We start from the raw sequence: 22,050 nt of genomic DNA, 5'->3' as shown, positions 1-22,050 counted from the left end.
TGAAATTTTAGTGATTATTGATTTCTAACATTAACTAATTAGAAATCTCTATGTCAGGGGTTAAAAACTGGTGGCCCAAATTTAAACTGCAAGTATGTTTTGTTTAACATTAATATTGAAATATTATTTGCTTGATATGCTGGTTCAGTTTGAATACATTTAGGCAGAATATCATTTAGCCACAAATCCTACTACATTTTCTCATCTAATACACATTTATGTTATAAGCATTTAAGTTTTTATTTTATACATATAGCTATAGAAATATAGCTACACAGACAGTCCTCAAGTGTTTCAGCTTGACAAATTTTCAACTTATGGCCGAAACCGGTTTGGCTCAGGGGATGGAGCATCGGCCTGCGGACTGAAAGGTCCCAGGTTCGATTCCGGTCAAGGGCATGTGCCTGGGTTGCGGGCACATCCCCAGTAGGAGATGTGCAGGAGGAGGCTGATCGATGTTTCTCTCCCATCGATGTTTCTAACTCTCTATCTCTCTCTCTTCCTCTCTGTGAAAAATCAATAAAATATATTTAAAAAAAAAAAAAATTTTTCAACTTATGATAGTGCAAAGCAATACCCATGCAACCATTCTGCTTTTCACTTTTAATAAATTATAGGAGATTTCAACACTTTATTATAAAATAAGCTTTATGTCAGATGGTTTTGCCCAACTCTGGGCTAATGTATATGTGTCAGCACATTTAAGTTAGACTTGTGTAGCTATGCTGTTTGGTAGGGTAGGTGTATTAAATGCATTTTTTACTTGATATTTTCAAATTATAATGGGTTTATTGGGATGTAACAGTGTCATTACGTCAAGGAGCAATAATATATTTTCATATAATCATATGATTAATTTATTGTCATAGAAGCAGGACTGAGATAATTTATAGTAATAAAGAAATGAACAAGAGAAAAAAGGTAAATGTAATCCTATACGTTAAACAAATATTTGGTCCTATATTTTTAAAATCTTTTGTTTTCTTATCTAAATTATAAAAAGCTACATGAATCATTACCCTTGAACAAGAAACAATCAAGCTTCAGAATAATTTTTACAAATTCTGTATTTTTTAAATTTTAAGTAAGATTTCATACATGTTCAAATACATTTGTTATAGTATAAATGTATTAACATTCAAGTATTGAAATCAGTGTTTTATTGCTTTTGCAAACCAAGGCTTGCAAAACATGTTGTATTGTCAACTTTTATATATAATTAATTTCCTTTAATTCTCTTTAAGAATAATCATATTTAGCTTTGGCCAGTTTTGCTCAGTGGTTAAAGCATCAGTCTGTGGACCTAAGGGTTACAGGTTCAATTCCCAGTCAAAGGCACATCATACCTTAGGTGCTAATGGGAGACAACCCATTAATGTCTCCCTCTCACATTGATGTTTCTCTCTCTCTCTTACCCTCTCCTGCCTCCCCACCATTCTTTAAAAAAAATAGAAAAAATATCATTGAGTGAGAATTTCTTAAAACTCATATATAACCAATCAACCTTGAAATAATTACTTATTCATACCTGTACTTTCTCCCATCCAACCTAATTTCCTAGAAAACAATACATCAAGATCTAAAAAATTTCTTTTTTGCTCAAAATAAACATGTTAGACTTTATTACCAATTAGACCTTATGATTGTGCCATCAAGTCAGTGTTATACTATAGTTCATTGAAAAGGTAGAAAGGTAAAACCTACTACTACTGTTCCAAGCTGCATGTGTTTTTCAGAATACCTGAACTTGTCATTTTCCAAACTTGCTATTTTCAAGGTAACTTGCTGCCTTGAAAAAATATGATTTTGGTGAAATTACAGCTTTTTATTTGGTGTTTATAGCTCAGACTAGGACTTTTTAAAACTTATTATTATTAATGAAACAGGTGTCTTTTCAAGAAGCTTTTGAAAATTGCATATAAACTTTGTTTAGTTGTGATGAAATGATAGTTATAACAACTCATACAACCTTATACTGACAAGAAAATTGTGCGCAAAAAATCCGAAACTACAATGTCAGCCTCCTTAAAATGTTTTGTATCTAAACCTGAAATATTGAGAGAGATGTTGCTTATAACATATGCAGAATAAAAGCATTCTTAATTTTTAAAATGACAAGACTTTTTAGTTAAACCATGTCATATTTATGACAAGAGAAAAACTACTTATTTTGGCAGCTTGTGACTTAATGAAGCATTTAAGTATCAATACAAGGCTTCATTAAATGGAAACATATGGCAAACCGTATCATTATTTAGTTATTCAAATGCTGAAGAACTGTTAGAGTTTAACAATGTAAATAATACCTAGTAAATGTATCACTTCACTGCTAAGTTTCAGAAAATATTTTATTAGATCATTGTACATTTTGCCACTGTATTTACAACTATAGTAAGAGTTAATTTCACTGGTCTTCATATCTCATTCAGAAAAATAAGATGTGAACAATAGATTTTAAAAAGAGAAAGTGCCCCAGAAGAAAATGGGTTTCCTGGACTTCCTTTACTTGAAATAAATCACATACTTTGATCAAATTTATCATTGATAAAATTAAGTTTCAAATTTAAGAAAAAAATTCTTACATCTCTAGACTCTTGTTCTAAATGGCTTTTTATAAATGAAATATGGGCCCAGTGCACAAATTTGTGCACCTTGAAAGGAACTGTGGGCCTTGAGGCTGTGGTGGGCACAGGGGCGGGTCTCGGCCCATACTCTGCACCCCCGCCAGGCCCCTCCCTCCATGGCCCCCAGTCCCCTGTCTGCCAGCAGCCCCACTCCCGCCACCACGCTCCCACACACTGATGGCGCTGGTGCTGTTCACACCTGGTGATGACATGGAGCAATTGGGGTCAGCACCAGCAGTGGGTGCTAGTGGGGCCAGTGCCAGCAGTGGGTGCAAGCAGCAGCTGCTGGCCTGATTGCCCCTCAGGAGCATGGGGAGGTGGAGAAGTCCTCAGGGGCAATCAGGGTTGGCAGCAGCCTCTTACACCCACTGATGGCACCAAGCAATCAGGGCCGGTGCTTGGTGCGGGCAGCAGGTGCAAGCACTGGTGGGACCGTGGCGTACAGGAGCAAAAAATTTTCAGTAACCACCAGAAGCTCGCCCTGATGACAGCAACTGGGGCCCCACCTTGGTCTGGCGCTCCCATTCACCTGCTCCACCATCCCGCCTGCTGCAGATGCCCGCCATGTTCCGTGAGTGCCCCTGATGGTCAGCGTGTGTCATAGCAACCGGTTGTTCCGCCGTTCAGTCTATTTACATATTAGGGTTTTGTATATATGGATAAAAAGCATTAGAATATCAAAGAAGATATAGCTCATATATTCACACTGAGGTTATCTACACTAACTCTGTTATCAGTGGAAGTGGAGTTTTTGGAGTGTCACAATTATTTCCTGAGCCCCGCATGGGAGGATGGGGTTTTGTGGAAAGCTTTATTGATAATGAAAATTAAGGTGATTCCCCTCCAAGGTCCCATCTCTGTCTGTCTCGCCATGGAAGAAGTCCAATCTTCTCTTCAACAGTGCCAGAATTAAGGCCACTGCCCATATTTTTCTGCTCCATATTAAAGTGCACTCCAGTCCAACATTTGGCTAGCTTAGCTTATGTTCCCAGCTGCAGGCCATAGTATGTGGAGTCTGCACAGTCATGGTTCATGGGGCCCTCATGGCCATGGCCATGCAGCTGCTTAAGGCCCATGCTGCCCTGATTGCCCCTCAGGAGCAGGGGGAGGTGGTATGGTTGAGTGCGTGGGTGAGTGTGGGTCATAAAGCAAGAGAGAAAAGAGTAAACAAGTGAGGGAACTCTTTGTCTGGAAATTTTAACCTTCTGAGATTTCACACATTTCTGATGGGGTCCAACTCCTAGCCCATCCATTGTTCCCCAGGCTAGACGGACCAGCAAGCACTTTCCCTACATCACCCCAACTTCGTTGTACATGCATCTATTTCTCCCTTTGTTGGATCCCTTCCCCCAGTGATCTGCAGGGAATGGACCAGTGCTTCCCTGAGGAACATGAAGCTGTAGCTTCCTGGTGAAGCTGCCCAGATGACCATTCTTACTCTGGCCTCCTTTTTGCTCCCTTCCTTTATTAATATTAAATAGCTAATTACGATAACAACTTGACTACAATATTGTTATTTATAATCATATGTATTTGGTAATTTAAATGACTAAAATATATTTCTCATATCTATTTGGTCTTTGTGATGGTTCCTGGCTCACAGCTCCTGACACCCTTGGAATTTCTTGTAGTAAGAGCTATAAAGGTGTCATTTATTATGTTAATGATGAGCTGATTTGGGGATTAACTTAAGGATTGAGGCTGGAATTTTGCATTTGTGGAGGTCAATTCCTCCCAGTGATACCAATAGCAATCAAGACTTAACTATAATAAGACTGTGTACACAGGCCACAAAGAGGTGCACCAAGAGTGTCCCCCTCAGGTGATGACTGGGGAGGCTGAGCCACTAGGCCCTATAGGACACCTACCACACAAGGCCACTCTATCAACTCAAGGAGACTTAGCAGCTACCCAATACATAGAAACAAACACAGGGAAGCAGCCAAAATGCAGAGACAAAGAAACATGTCACAATGAAAGAAATGGATGAAAGCAAAATACTGGATATAGAGTTCAAAACCACAGTTATAAGGCTACTCAAAAATCTTCTAGAAACCTCTGAAAAACTTAGGTAGAACTAAAATATAGAGCAGTAAAAACTTGTAGAAAAGGAGAGGGATGATTACATATAAAATGTTTAATTTTATGTTATTGTAGGGTTAATGATATAGATATTGATTAACATTAGACTTTTTGATACAAGAATTCTGCTGATATTGATATTTACTAAAAACAATTCAAATGAAAATACATGGAAGAATATGAAACACATTGATTATAAAAACAAAAAGTGCAGGTTGAACAAAACTAAAATCTCTTTACTTAAAGGATATCAAAATAGACATATCTCTGGCTAGAACGATCCAAAAAAATTAAACAAATTAGCCATATTAAGGTACATCCGCTTCTAGCATTGGTGGATAGATATCTTTAATCAGTGCTCACAAGTAGGGCAACCAGGAAAGCTGAGTTAAATATAAAAATTTAGGTATTTGGAGAGGTAGATAAAAAGAGATACATAATTTCCAGGCCATGATGGAGTAGGGAAGGGGACAGACAAAGAGATTAGCTCTGTGTTCCTTGTTTCTCTTGGATGTGGTATGGGCAATTATGGAATGGGCATGAGATAGATAAATAGATCAATTAAACTGAACAGAGAATTTTAAAATAAGCCTAAATTTCTATAATAAATTGATTTTTTTTATCAAGGTGCCAAAGAAATACAATGAGGAACAGGAAAGTCATTTTAATGCAAGGGCTAGAAAACTTAGATATCCACACTTTATGTAGGAATAAAATAAACTGTTGCAGAATTTACCAGGAAACCAGAAAATATACAATGAGTACTGGAGATTCAGAAAAAGCCCTTTACTTAAAGCAGTACTACTTGCTCAGGGGATTTGAAGATCCAAAGCCTGAACCTCTCATACAATGAGATTACTCCTTATATATATTCCTAAGTTTCATTGTTTCCTATTTGTTTCCTAACTACCGGGCTTTTGTGGCAGGCTTTCACAGCCCCTCCTGAGTCAGTTAGAATGGGGAAGTTAGATTGTATCTAAAAGCCTGGCCTAGGTGGCGCCAGTGACCCCTGGTCCGGCCACACTACCAAATTCCCAGCCCGTGGCCCCTGCAAACTGGGAGCACCCAGGAAAACAGACTATTGCCTAAGGAAGGGGCAGTGACTTAATTATAGGCTAACAAGAATGTGCACTAAGACACCAGTCACTGGCACAGATTCAGATTGCTAGTCCCAGCCCCTCCAGGTTACCCCCATATTCCTCCTCAAAATCTTAATTATTATTTTATAACACACAAAAATTAACTTGAGGTAAATTCTAAACACTAAAAGCTAAACCAGAAAAGCCTCTGGAAGAAAATAGAGAAATCTTCCTAACTTGTGGGAAGCAATGCTTTCTGAGACAGCAATGATCATAAAAGAAAAAAGTTGACAAATAGGATGTTATAGGTTGACTAGAGGCTCGGTGCATAAAAATTCATGCACTGGAGGGGGGAGGGTTCCTCAACCCAGCCTGCTCGCAGTCTGGGAGTCCTCAGGGGCAGGAGGCGACCCAGCCATCAGGGAAAGGTGACGCCCCCATCACACCTCTGCTGCTGCCACTGCCAGCAGTGCAAGCCTCAACTGGCCCTGGTTACCTGCGCCTCGGGTGGCCCTGGGCTGCTGGGCAGCCACCATCCGAAGCTTGACTCACCTCAGGCCTTCCCTGGGCGGCTGAGCAGCCAACATGCAAGGCTTGCCTGTGCCTCAGGCTGGCCCTGGGCAGCTGGGGGGCTGAGGTCAGATCAGGCCGCACCGTGTGCCTGCCACCCCCCTGCCCCCCGCTGCCGGCTGGGCTGAAAGGATTGGGGGACTCCGGTGGGACTGAGGGGACATCACATCTTTGTGATGATGGGATGGTCAATTTGCATATTCTATCTTTATTAGATAGGATTGTGTCCTTCTAAAAGAGAAACATTTGCAATCATATAATTTGGCTACTATGCTGTACACCTGAAACTAATACAAAATAATATTGAATGTAAACTATAATTTAAAAATAAAATTTAAGTTAAAAGATAAATATGTCGATCTCCTAATGGACCCCTACTACCTCAGAATGTGACCTGATCTGGAAGGGAGGTCAGTGCAGATATAATTATTAAGATGAGGTCATAGTGAATTAGGATGAGCCCTTAATCCAACATGACCGGTGTCCTTATAAGATGACAACCATGAGAAAAAACAAACGCACAAGGAAGGATGCCAGGTGAAGAGGGAGGCCGAGCTTGGAGGGATGCATTTACCAGCTAGAGAATGCCAAGGGCTGCTGCCAGGTTCCGGAAGCTAGAAGAGAGACATGGAACAGATGCTCCTTCTGAGACCTCAGAAAGAACCAAACTTACCAACATCTTGATTTTGAACTTTTAGCCTCCAGACTGTGAAAAAATAAATTCCTATTGTTTCAGCCACCCAGTCTGTGGTACTTTATTATGGCAGCCCTGGGAAACTACACATTAGACATCTTGAAATTAAAGTTCTGCTCCAAAATTCACCATTTAAGAAAATTAATAGGTGGTAACTCATGAACCTGGAGAAATATTTGCAGAATGAGTACCTAACAAAAGGATATAAAAATAATTCACAACTCAATAGTACAGAGACAAACTACCCAGTTAAAATATAAGCAAAAGATTTGAGCAGAAACTTTGTAAAGGGATATATGCTAATAGCCAATACACATGTGAAAGAATGTCCAACACTAGTAACCATCAAGAAAATATTTATTAAAACAATAATGAGATAGCACTATATGCCCACTGGAATGGAACAAATTAAAAAGAACAACAATATTAAATATTAAAGAGGACATAGGGCACCAGAATTCTCATTTTTTCTTGATAGGTATATAAAATGATACAAACCTTTTTGTAATGTTTGACAGATTCTTCTAAAGTTAAATAAATACCTCCCCATTAATCCAATGACTACAGTCTTAGGTATAACTCAAAAGAATTGAAAATATATATCCACAAAGAGAATTGAAGATGAATGCTTATTGTAGTTTTATTTATGATAGCAAAAATTGAAAAGATGAAAAATGGTGGCATAATCATACAATGTATTAGTATTCAGCAACAAAAACATCAACAACTTACTGCTATGTTAAACAAGATGGTTTGTTTCTAAAAAAAAATTATGTTGAGTAAATTAAGCCTTGCCTAAGAGTACATACTGTATGATTCTGTTTATATGAAATTCTCAAAAATGCTAAAATAACCCATCATGAAGAAAAATAGAAGAGTGATTATTTCTGGGAAGATTGAAAGGGACAGGAAGGATTTTCTGGGCTTTCAATAATATTTTATGTACTGATAGAGACTTGGGTATAGGTGTATACATTAGTCAAAACTCATAATAGTACAATTTTTGCATTTCAATGTGTGTAGTATTATCTTAAAAAGGACAGTAAATAAGTATTGAACTCTAGCTAATGATATGCATACTGAAGTTTTAGAGGTGCAACTTACTTTGAGATTCAAAACAATTTGAGAGAGTGATTAATGAATAGAAATATAAATAGATGTATAAATAAACAATATGATAAAGCAAAATTTAACTATAGAACCTAGTTGGTGAGTACATAGTATACTATTCTTTCAACTTTCTGATATGTTTAAAATTTTTCATGATGAAGCATTCTGGGATGGGGAGAATGGGTACTGATTATAAAGAGGACCAAGGTATAAAAAATCAAAGGGGAAATATAACAAGAGATAAGCTAGAAATTTATAGAGATGAGTATAAAACTACATACTAAAAACAGAAGTGGCATTACAAATCAGTGACAAAGAATGGATCAGTCAATAATTGGTGACAGATCCATTGGCTCTCCATGTGGAAATAGACATCTATTTAAAAATAAAAGCCTAGAGATCTGGATGGAAAAGCAAAAAATACATTACTTTTAGAAAAATAATAGACAATTTTATTTTGAATTTGGTATTGGCAAAGATTTTGTAAGATAGCCTCAGAGAACAAAAATCATAAAAGTAAAGAAACAGTTTTACCTTAAAATTAAAAAAACTTCAATATAGCAAAGACCATCGTAAAAGAAGTGAAAGGAATACCCACAAGCTGAGTTATATTATTTAAGACATATAGCTGACCAACTGTTTAACTGAAAAAAAAAAAGAGAATTTTCAAATTAAAAAGAATAACACAATTGGAAAGTAGGTATCAGGAAATCCACAGAGGCAGAGTAGAAAATATCAAAAAATAAGAAATGAAAATTTGCCAAGCTTCACTAGTATTTGGAAAAGTGATAACTCAGGTAACAGAAGACCATTCACAATTAAGTGGGAGGATATGGGGAAATAGAACTCTTTTCTATATTAATAGATGATAAATCAGCACAGCCCAGCAACCAATGCTAGGTGCCTTCTCTTGAGAAACTGCCATACGCATGTACATAAAGACAAATTCAACGGTGTTCACTGCAACCTTGTTTGTTAAGTGATGGAACAGAAACAGTTGTATTGTCCTAGATTCATGCACGTAGTTAAATAGTAAAATCTAGAAGTTTGGATGAATGACCTTTACATGTAACATGGGTACACCTCAAAAATGCAATGTAAATAAAAAATAAAATTGCAAACTATCAAATTCAGAATGAAATCATTTATGAATAACATTAAATGCAAAAACAGTAGGCTACATAGTTTATAAATACATGTAGGTACATTTTTAAAACGTGTTTTGGAGTTATATCAGTTTTAAGATAGTATTTGTCTTTTGGAAGAGAGGGAAGAAGACAAAATACGAGAGAAGGGGCTAAAATTAGGTGTCTTTTTATTTCCTTTAAAAAAAGCTGAAGTAAATATTAAAAAGTATGGCAAAAGTGTTAATATAGAAATCTGTTAAATAACTTTCAGGAGTTTTCCTTTTGTTTTTAAATATTTCAGAATAAAATTAAATTTTTTAAAAGATGGAAAAGTTCTCATACTTTATTTGGATACTCCAACATATGTGCTCCATTTTAATTATTTATATGCTTGAAAGAAGCTATTTATTTTCTTTTGAGAAACTGTTTATAGTGCCTTCATCAGGATATTTGTCCTTGCAGATTATTTCTATAAGAATCTAGAAATTATAAGCAAAAAGCAACAGTAACTTAATTTCAAGCAAAAGGGAAAGTGGAAAACTGGGGAAGGTGCAGTAAAAGACAAAACCCTCCCTGACAAAATAAAACTTCTGTTCCCTTGAAGTCCAAGCAGGAAGGGAGAAAACTCCTTATGCCTGTCTTGTACAATTCTTCTTCAGTATTGTTTTAATTTTTATTTTTGTATAAAAAATAGAGGCTTAGCCAGATGGCACACAAGTAATATTTAAGGCTCCTGATGTGAATTTATCATCAGAATTATAAACTTTCAATTCTCTAGTCATGAAATTCTGTGCAATTGGTTTGTAAACACTGGATTTATAGATAAATAAATTAAAAAGCCAACCAATGTTACTTCAGTTTGGAAACCTTCTAATGTAGATTGCACTATATAATCATAAAATAAAAGTATTATTTAAAATTAATAATAGCTTACATATTCATATAGCCTTTATGAGGGTTAGGCAGCATGCTTTAATATTATATCTTTGCCTTATAATACTGAATGATAATTTAGTAGCTGAGGATATTAATATTGCTCATGGCACATCACTAGTATGTAGCATTTTATCTATTCAAATCCAGTGAACAAGCAGCACACTGTACGGCTATTATTTAGCAAATATTTTGTGTGTTGCTGAATGGATAGAAAGATGAATGAAAGGTTGATGGGTAGGTGAATAGAAGGTTCTATGAATATTTAGTTTCAAATTATGGCCCTTTTTGCTGCACTACATGGTTTCTCTCATAATTAGTTTCTCATTAATGAGTATGTTGGTGACTTGTTATCTACGTAAAAGACTAATGAATTTATGAGGACTATAGTTTTAATCAGATTTTAAACTGTATGGGAATATTAATAGGTAACTTGACACATCTATATATCTCAAACTAAAAAGGTTCCTACCAATTTATTGCTCAATTAATTCAATCTAAAACTAAATATAAGATTCCCACTTATTTCCTAACTAAGGCATTTATTTAACTCTTAGCATGTACATCTTGTTTTATTTCATGGATTTTATTTTAGCTTTGATAGTATATGGCTAAAACTCTAATGTACAAATATAGTCACTTTATACATTTTTAATTGATTTATTGAACATTAGATGAATATATAGCTAAAGATTCATTTCAAACATATGCCATTCTACTCAATTTATTTATTCATTTATTGAACAAATATATATTAAACATCAAGGTATTTTACTAGTGTATTATGAAGAATAAGTTGGAGATCTAAAAAGATACCATTTTGTATCCACAAAACTCAAAGGTTAGTGAGGGAAACAAAAATAAATAAATAAATAAATAAGCAAACAAACAAATAAATAGATAGATAGATAGATAGATAGATAGATAAAACAATTAATAATTTAAAGTAATGCTAAGTTCCATGAAGGCAAAATGGCAATGCCAGTTCTAATAATACATTTTCCAGATTTTCATGGAGATGACCTAGGAATGAAATTTTTAAATGTGTACCATTATTGGAAACCCACTAAAAATTCTGATAAATTTCTTCTAGTACAGCAAGATACTCTAAAGGAAGAGATGAGACTAACCCTCAATTTATCTCTTAAGAAAGCAGCATAGTATCAGTTAAGATACAACTTGGGCAAAAAACTTAAAGTGACCTCTAACAAGAAAAGTGGGGGCTGAGGCAAAGGGCAGGCCATCAATAGACTGAGCAGTGCTAAAAATTATACCTTTCACAACTCTATACTAAAATATTCAAAACATCCCCACAGAATGGTCTCGGGGTTCTCACAGAGCAGAACTGGAGAAAAACCTCCAGTGTGGGAGGACTTCTGTCTGACATAGCAGGATTTGTGGGTAGACATAGTGCCAGGAAACAAGACTGATGCAGCCATAGTTTGTAACTTGTATGGAGATCAAGGCAAATAGAAAGTTAGATATATATATTAAGTTGTACTTGTCTATCAAATAAGACACTTTCCATGTAGAAACACTAAACTTCTGATCCTCCATCTTTTTTGAAACACTATTCTGATGACATCTGTGAGACCACACTTGTGGCATGGTGACATCCTAACCAGTGGTCGGCAAACTCATTAGTCAACAGAGCCAAATATCAACAGTACAAGGATTGAAATTTCTTTTGAGAGCCCTATTTTTTAAACTTAAACTATATAAATAGGTACATTGTTATTAACTTAATTAGGGTACTCCTAAGGCTTAGGAAGAGCCACACTCAAGGGGCCAAAGAGCCGCATGTGGCTTGCTTAGGACCTAAGCAATCTTCTTTGACCACTTATAATTTGTTGTCTCTCTACTCAATTTTGGTACCTTCTCCTAGGATCTAATCTTTTCTTGTCCCTCACATTCTTCTGGGTAAATAATATCCACATACACATGCAAACACACCCTTAAACATAAATAGATCTAAATACAAAATTACTCAGCTCTGTAGCATTCCCACTTGCCTATGTCTTGAATTCTGATTTATTTTAATTCTCCCAAATTTAATTCCCCTGGGCCTTTGAACATACTTTTCTCACTATGAAACCCCAAACTTCTGGTGCCCTCTGTCCTCAGACTTTTACTCATCCCTGATGTACTTAGCTTAGGTGTTACTGCCTCAAGAAACTTCCCCTTACAAATCCCTCAGCCAAAGCAGGTGCTTCATATACCCTCCAGTGACAAGCAGTTGTTTCATCGACAAATTTCTTCTTATGTTGTTAGGAATCAATAAATATTTATTGAATGAATAAATGAATGCATAAATAAATTGACAGAAAACATAGAAAATAACAATGAAACCTTCAAGAAAAGATTAGAATAAGGTGACAGTTGACAGTTTGGAACAAATATGGCAATTATGGCAATAAATGTAAATTAATACTCTCCATAAAATGGCTGAAACTCTTAGATTAGAAGATAAAGTCTAACTATATGCTGTATAATCTACAGCTTAAATAAATAATACAGTAAATGAAACTTATTGATGAACAAAAATATTTAAGATCATGAAAACCACAAAGAAATAAGGTGAAGTTGTATTGATATTAGGAAAAAGTAATTAATAAAAATATTACATGGACAATAAAGTTTTAAAAAGGAATATTCTATAATTAATATATAACTACATTAATATTTGCATTCCAAATCACATATCAAAAATATTTTTACAGTGTATCAAGATGTGGGAAGATACTTTTAGAAGACATTATAAGTATGCACATGTGTATATCTCAGATAAATTATGCAGATTACATAGAATATAACGAGATATATAAATATATAAAATTTACTATAACAGAGAAAAATACATCTTTTTCATGCATTCATAGTTATTAATTAAAATATTGATACATTAAGCTACAAAGACAACTTTAATACAATAAAAGAGAGATAATAAATGCCCACATTTAAAATAACCAACAAGAAGGAAATTTCAAAGTAATAAAAAAATATTTAATTAAAGTAAGTGCAACTTGGAAATCAACAAATATTGTAATCCTTGAATCAAATGACAAGTTAAAATGCAAAGTGAATATTTCAAAAATATGGGGCAATAAGGAAACTATACATCATAGATAATTAAATACAACTAAAGCTATAAGCAGAAACTAATTCACAGACTTAAATGCTTTTGTTGTTAGACCAAAAATATATAAATAACTAAAAATTTTATTTCAAGACTTTAGATAATCAAAACATATTAATAGGAATAGTAAGAAAAATTTAATAAAGACAAAAACAAATAATAAACAAAAAACAGAATTTATAAATATATTTAAGAATTGGTATTTAATTAAATAGAACAACTTTAGTTAAGCAAAGCAATAAAGTTTAAAGAGAAAAGAAATTTTAAAAATGCAATATGGGAGAACCAAGATGGCCGCATAGGTAAACACTGGTACTTGCTGCCACCCACAATCACATCAAAATAACAACAAAATTACAGAACAACCGTCATTCAGAACCACCTAAAATCTGGCTAAATGGAAGTCCTACAACTAGAGAAGTAAAGAAGTAAACACATCAAGATTGGTAGGAAGTGTAGAGGCATGGATCGGGCTGGTCTGAAACCCATGTGTGGCTTTGTTTTTATTATTTGGGAGGGATATATCCACTTGGGAGGCTTCCCATGAGAAGCAAGGGGTCTCAACCCTACACCAGACCTCCAGCTAAGTGTCCAGAAATGGGAAGAGAAGTCCCCATAACTTTGGGCTGTAAAAACCAGCAGTGATTGTGCCTGAGTGACATGGAGGCTGCTGGAGTCCCAGGCAGTTTCTCTTAAAGGGCCAGCATATGAATTTACACAGTCCCTCTCCTTCTGAGCTCTAGTGCTGGGGCAATGGCTTGGGGTCACCCAGGGACATACTGGAGGAACTGTGTTGTCTGGCACTGGGGCAGGAACTTGGGGTCAGTTTTCTCCTAGATGGGGTGCTCACAGAATATATTGTTCCTGTGCTGAGACTTCCCCAATTGCAGAGCAGACTGGCAGCCATATATGAGTTTCCATCAGCCTGACTCATATACTGTTTGCTCCACCCTGGTGATTCTCTGACACCATGCCCCATTCAATTTGCAGGCTTCCCACACTGTTTGTGGCAGCTTTTGCATATGAATAGCTCCTCCAGGATCAGGCTTCAGACTTTCCTAAAAATCTCTCAAACAAGCATAGCTGGCATCAGCATGCCCCATAACTATCAAGGAGAAGCCCAATACTCAACACTAGCAATAGCTTGTCTTGCTTCACAGCTTGGCCTTACCTGGCACTTCCAAGCCCAATAAAATTAGCAGCCATTTGCAGATCACGCTGTAGTTCCTGCCAGGTGGTCCCAGGCAGGGGCTGACTTTGAACTTCCCAGGAGGTCCCAGAGGCAGTGCACTCAGTGGACAGCTTCAGACCATACCAGATTACAAGTTTACACATCCACAAGGGACACACTGAGGGGCAGACTCAGTGAGCACCAAAGCTCCACTGAAGCAAGTCCTGCTCCTTAGGGGTGTCTCCTGCACAGCAGCTCTTCCACTATAGTTGAAGCTGGTCCTCAGAACCAATTGGCCTGGGGGATCAATTCTTCCCAGTGACACCAACAGCAATCAAAGCTCAACTACAACAAGACTGTACACACAGCCCACACAGGGGCACATCTAGAGTGCCCAAATCAGGTGACTGGAGAGGCTGAGCTGCTGGGCCCTACAGGACATCTACTGCACGAGGCAACTATGCCAATTCCAGGAGACATGGCAGTTACATAATACTTAGAAACAAACACAGGGAAGCAACAAAAATTCGGAAACAAAGAAACATGTCACAAATGAAAGAACAGAAGAAATCTCAGAAAAATAAGTAAATGAAATGGAAGTAAGCAAACAACTTGATACAGAGTTCAAAGCAACAGTTATAAGGTTGCTCAAGGATCTTAATGAGAGCTTTAAGGGACTTGATGAAAGCTTTAAGGAACTTAGTGAGATTTTTAAGGATCTCTGTGAGAATTTCAAAGACATGAAAAAGGACCATTCATAAGTCAAGCAAACACTAACTGAAATAAATAATAATTTATAGGGATTCAACATGAGAGTAGAAGTTTCCAAGAATCAAATCAACAATTTGGAATATAAGGAACCATAAACCCCCAATCAGAATAGCAAAAAGAAAAAAGAATCCAAAAAGATGACGATAGTAGTAAGGAAACTTGGGACAACTTCAAGGGTACCAACATTTGCATTATTGGGGTGGCAGAAGGAGAAGAGAGAGCAAGATATTGAAAACCTATTTGAAGAAATGATGACAAAAAATTTCCCCTACCTGGTGAAAAACAACAACAGACTAATAAGTCCAGGAAGGACAGAGAGTCCCAAATAAGAGGAACCCAAAGAGTCCCACACTGAGGCCCACATCAAAATTAAAATGTCAAGGGTTAAAGGCAAAGAGAGAATATTAAAAGCAGCAGCCGAAACCGGTTTGGCTCAGTGGATAGAGCATCAGCCTGCAGACTGAAAGGTCCCAGGTTCGATTCCGGTCAAGGGAATGTACCTGGGTTGCGGGCACATCCCCAGTGGGAGATGTGTGGGAGGCAGCTGATCGATGTTTCTCTCTCATTGATGTTTCTGACTCTCTGTCTCTCTCCCTTCCTCTCTGTAAAAAATCAATAAAATATATTAAAAAATAAAAAAATAAAATAAAATAAAAGCAGCAAGAGAAAAACAGCTAGTTACCTACAAGGGAGCGCCCGGACAACTGTCAGCTGATTTCTCAACAGAAACTTTGCAGGCCAGAAGGGAGTGGCAAAAATATTCAAAGTAATGAATAGCAAGGACCTACAACCAAGATTACTATACCTAGCAAAGCTATCTACACTAATAAAGAGAAACATGGTAATTAGCGTACGACCGCTACCCTTCCCATTGGCTAATCAGCATATCCTTATGCAAATTAACTGTCAGCCAAGATGGCAGCCGGCAGCCATGCACTGAAGCGAACAGGGAGGCTTGCTTGCTCCAGTGATGGCGAACTCCAACGTTCCCCACCTAACTTGCCGGCCTCTCAGCTGCAACTCTAAGCAACTATGTTGCAAATATAGAAGCTAAACAAAACCCCAGAAACCGGCTTTCAGTCAGCCAGGCTTCAGTCAGCCTGACCGCAACATTGTATCAAATACAGAAGGTAAAGGCCAGAGCCGAGGCCTCAGAGCTAAAGCTGGCCCAGAATAGAAAAAAAAAAAAGAAAAAAAGGAGCAGTTGGGAGCTTCAGTCACCCGCCAACCTGAAAACGGCCCTCAGCCCCTCACCCAGACTGGCCAGGCACCCCAGTGGGGATGCCCACCCTGATTCAGGACACCCTTCAGGGCAAACCAGCCGGCCCCCACCCATGCACCAGGCCTCTATTCTATATAGTAAAAGGGTAATATGCCTCCCGGCACCAGGATCAGCGGAGCAGCGAGGCTCCCAGCACAGGGATCAGCGTGACAGGGGGCAGCGCCCAAACCCCCTGATCAACCCTGCTCTGTGCCTGATAGGGGGGAGCTCCCCAATCCCCTGATCGCCCTGCGTCTCTGTGTGTGACAGGGTAGAGCCACAACCTCTCCATAGGCCCTGCTCTATGTGTGACAGAGTACGGAGCCCCAACCCCCCTATAGGGCCCTGCTCTGTGAGTGACAGGGAGCAGCGCCCCAACCCCCTGATCGGCCCTGCTCTGTGTGTGACAGGGGGTGGCGCTGCAACCTCCCCATCGACCCTGCCTTGAGTGTGACAGGGGGCAGTGCCCCAACCCCTCAATCGACCCTACCCTGAGCGTGACTGAGGGTGGCATCACAACCTCCCAATCTGCCCTGCTCTGTGCATGACATGGGGCAGCGCCCCAACTCCCCAATAGGCCCTGCTCTGAGCCTGGCCAGGGGCTGCACCTAGGGATTGGGCGTGCCCTCTGCCACCTGGGAGCAGGCCTAAGCCAGCAGGTCGTTATCTCCCTAGGGGTCCAAGACTGCGAGAGGGCACAGGCCGGGCTGGGGGACCCCTCTCTTCCCCCCGAGTGCACAAATTTTTGTGCACCGGGCCTCTAGTCATTTATAATTGAAGGTCAGATAAAGAGCTTCACAGACAAGAAAAAGCTAAAGGAGTTCATCACCACCAAACTAGTATTACATGAAGTATTAAGGGCATTCTTTAAGAAGAAAAGGAGGAGGAGGAGGAGGAGGAGGAGGAGGAGGAGGAGGAGGAAGAGGAGGAGGAAGAAGAAGAAGAAGAAGAAGAAGAAGAAGAAGAAGAAGAAGAAGAAGGAGGAGGAGGGGGAGGAGGAGGAGGAGGAGAAGGGGAAGGGGAAGGGGAAGGGGAAGGGGAAGGTGAAGGAGAAAGAGAAGAAGAAGAAGAAAAGAAGAAGGTAAAAAAAAATATGAGCAACAAAAAGCAATAAATATATATCTATCAACAATTGAATCTAAAAATCAAAATAAGTGAACAAGGAATCTAATGAACAAAATAAACTGATGTAGAAATTAGAACCAGTGAGATAGAAACACGGAGCAGACTGATGAATCTCAGAGGGAAAGAGGAAAAAGAGGGACTGAAAGAGATTAACAATGCATTACCTATGGACACAGACAATAGGGTCATGAAGGCCTGGGGTGGGGCAGGAACCAGGTGGAAGGGGGCAAAAGGGAACATCTGTAATACTCTCAACAATAAAGATTTTTTAATGCAATAATATAATTTCAGCCACAAAGATGATAACATGATAAGTAAAACTTTGATGGTAAATTTGAATACATAGATGAAATAGAAAATCATCTAAACAAGATGACATACTAAAATTTATGAATGAATCTGAAGAAATCAATAGCCATAGAACCCATCAAATGTATTGAAAGTATTGTTTCTTTTTAAAAAGGAACAGACATAAATAATTTTATAAGTGAATATTTCATGCTTCTCATTTTCAAAGATGAGATGATTGCCATGCTTGCCTATAAAATGTTTCAAAACACATGACATTTGCAAATATTTCTATATAAACTGGAGCTTATATATTATTATATTAAAGTCAGTACTAGCACAAGGAAAACTGCCTTCTCAAATTATCCATGAATATATAGAAATAACAAAGTAATATAAAATTTAGTCCAATGTTATTTAATAATTATGTTATTACTAGAAAGTATTAGTTTACAACTGCAATTCAATACTAAAAACTATATTAATGGTATTTTTCAACTTAGCAAAAAATATGTAATAGAATAACCCTAATATATGCCAAAAAGGAATTTAGACTTTGATCATATTTTTTTTAAAAAAGAGCAATTAGCTAAAGTATGAAAATACATATCTATCTAAATACAACAGTTAAAATTGTGGTGAGTGGTCAAAACACTAATGGCATGTTTAGTAAAGTGAAGAAAAGACAAAGATAAGCCAACCATCACCTATTCCTTATTCAACCATCACCTATTCCTTCTTCCTAGGTCTAGCCGAAGCAATGATAGGCACTCACATGCACACACACATCTAAATAAGAAATGAACAAAAACCATTTATACCAATACATTAATATTAAAGTTTAAAACACTGAAAAAAAAGAGAAATAATTAAACTCAAAATAAGAGGTAGAGAGGGTTACATATTACCTACAAAAGAATGAATTATCATGGGCACCTGCTAATTGATGTCAAAACCTTTGAGGTTTAGAGAAAGTTATTTTTAATCTTAGGTGTTTTATACAACCAAACTGGCAACCAATATGAAAGCAAAATTAAACCATTTTCAGATTCATAATAACTTCAAAATTCAATTGTATGTATTCATTTGGAAAAGAAACCAACAAAGCAGAAAACACTGGATACAAGAAAGAATGGAATTGACTTCTCTCTGGAAAACAATTAATCCATGTGCTGTAAGGCTATCTGATGGAGTTCAAGAATAATAACGTTACAAGGAATGATAAGTGGATAAATTATTATGGAGCTTGATTGTATTAGATATATTCAATTAGAAACTGTGGGAAAATACAGAAAAAAGAATTAAAAACTCATAGTCCAAATATGGAGCAAACTAAAGATTTGCTTAAATTGGAATAATATAAGAAAAGAAAAGACTATCAAATGTGACTCTAGAAACTTTCTGTTTTTAACAGTAAAGCCATATCATCAAACCCATAAGAAAGAAAATGCAGCAAAACCACAGGTAAACAATATTTACAAAAGCATATGAGTAATAACTTTTGCTATTGGCAAAAGTAATCTTAATTCTATCAAAATAGAATGTAAATGTCATCAATTTTGGTGATGGAAATGTAAGAGTAAAGCTGATAAAATGTTAGAGATGGAAGAGGAAAGAAAAGTGGGGGAAATAGTATGCAAATATTCCCTTTTTTCAAAGGGGGTAATAATTACAGTTTAAAATTGATAAAATATTTAATACTTTATAAATAAGATATATGTACTATATATTTAAACATAGTGTATATAATAAAGAAATAAATGTTTGATTATATTATTTAACCATTTTTAAAAGTTAAAGAAATTTAAAATAGAAATTCAAAGAGAGTGAGAGGAAAGGGAGATATAAGTGAGTTAAATTTTCATCTATCATGTCCAGAAACACTAGCTAGCTAATCTGTTAATTTAATAAATCCAGAACTGGTCACTAAAGCTTATTATTTAGAGCACTAAAAGATTTTACACCTAGGTAGTTAAAATTGCTTCTGGGGAATAGGACTAAGAATACAGAAAAAATAGACCAGAAGACTTGCTTGTCATTAAATAGCCTTTAGTACTATTTTTAAAACTATGCTCATGTGTCAATCTGATAATTTTTTTAGAGCTTCCTGGACCAGATGGGTATCAATTGAAAACTGCAGTGCCTATACACACGCTAGTATGTTACTCTGGTTAGAGTAACTAAGTAAATAGAGCCTCTTACAAAATGATGCCTCATGAAGGTGTGCTGTCACTCATCATGTTTCCTCAAGCATCCACAAAGCCCATGTGCATACAGAGTTAAAAGTGATCTTATAGCCACATGTTTACAGTCGCTAGGCAAATCACAGAAGAGCAACTTAACCCACAAAGATCAGTACTCAAGCAAATAGTAAATTAGGCACTTGTGTGATGCTATTATTCAATTGTTCTGCTAGAACTAAAATGTGACACCGAGATGAGAAACTGGAGGGACAAGAGCAGAATAAAGAACTTTAATAATTAGCTGGACACTGCAGTATAAGGTGATGGAAGGCGGGGAGGTTGTGAACCAACAACTCCTAAAAATTTATTTTCCTCTTCTTTCTTAAGAACAGATCATTTCAGATAAACAAAGGCTCAAATCAATGCCCATATGACCGACTTACAGAAGACTGCACATGAATTACAGTCTCTCATCTCCAGCTTTTAGTGACACCTCCATATGGTTTATCCTTCAGTGAGACCATGGAGTTCTGTTAATGAGCTCGCAAGAGTTGGCTGGTTAGTTGGCAAGAGTTACCTGCCATTAGCTATTTAGAGTTTTGTAAATCAAATTACGGTTTCTGAGAGACCCCCTCCTCCCTTCACCCCAAAATGTGAGTCATTCTCTCATTAGTGGCCAGCTTTCAGCAATTTGTAATTACAGATTGTGTCTCTGTTAATCGCTTGACAAATTATACTTCTTTGCCAACAGGTTTACTAAACTTAGTTTATTTTGAAATCATGTCAAATAAATCTGATGTAGAAGTTTAAATTTGATTGCCTACTTTAGTCTTCTAGATATGTAACCTGAATTTTAACTTTTGTTTCCTCCTCCAAAAGGAATCCAATATAACTTGAGTTTCACAAATAATTTCACTCTGGGAACGTAGTCTTGAGGTATCCTTAGATGCGCATTACCACACACTAGTACACACCAGTGTTTTTCTGGCTAAGAGAGCATTTGACAAGATTCTTTCCATAATTGCTTTAATGTGCATTCAATTTCATAATTTACATCTTTCTCAAATCTTGTGCCCCCTCCCCTATACCCAAGAGTTGGGGCTGTGGGAGGGGGTAGTGGAATAAAGAATATAGTATGCTACAAAAAAATGTCTTTTAGTCAGCTTGGCAGCACCCTCAATTTTTCCAGGCAGGCCTTCATTTCAAACAAAAGACCAGAAATTATGGCTGTCTGAAAATCTAAAAACAAGAGTAATAGAATGTATGCTCCAGCTTGATAAATAAGAAAAGCACTCTATAGCACATAAGCAATGACACTCACAAAGCTCTGGTCTCTGCTATGCTGAAGTCTATGTGACATCATATGATTTCAACACCTACTTTGCCTCCCTATCCCATCCATACATAAATAAGGTAGCTGCTTGAATGCTAAAGAGTGAGTCTAAATTAAGCACATGCACTAACTTTGCAAAGAAGCTAGCAGAGAACTAGGCACCCACTTAGTCCCTCTAGTCTTAGTCCACGTTATGAGTCTTGGAGACTTTTCCACTTTTTCTGTATTGTTTATCTCAGAGCATTTTAATACTTAAGGCACTGATCCCTCCAATGATATAATATCATGGGGCATTATCAATGAGAAGAAGGAAACAAATGGCTATACCTTTCGTTTCCTTTCACTACAGAGCATTAAGTTTGCAATTTACTGTTCAGATTGAACAGGCAGCTGATTGCTCCACAAAGTACAAGGTGGGAGGACATTTTAAAAAGAATGAGTGAAGCTTCAGAAAAGGAGAATTAAATAGACTGCATGTTGCAAAAACATGCATTGGTAACTTAACATTGTTTTAGCTTTTGTCCATTGGTCAAACTTCTTTTCCATATTCAAGTGTGAAAACA

This window comes from Myotis yumanensis, unplaced genomic scaffold (assembly GCF_028538775.1).
Source record: "Myotis yumanensis isolate MYYU_CA2020_CCGP unplaced genomic scaffold, mMyoYum1.0.hap1 SCAF_1, whole genome shotgun sequence".
Taxonomy (NCBI): domain Eukaryota; kingdom Metazoa; phylum Chordata; class Mammalia; order Chiroptera; family Vespertilionidae; genus Myotis; species Myotis yumanensis.
Note: the sequence above shows the minus strand (reverse complement) of the source record.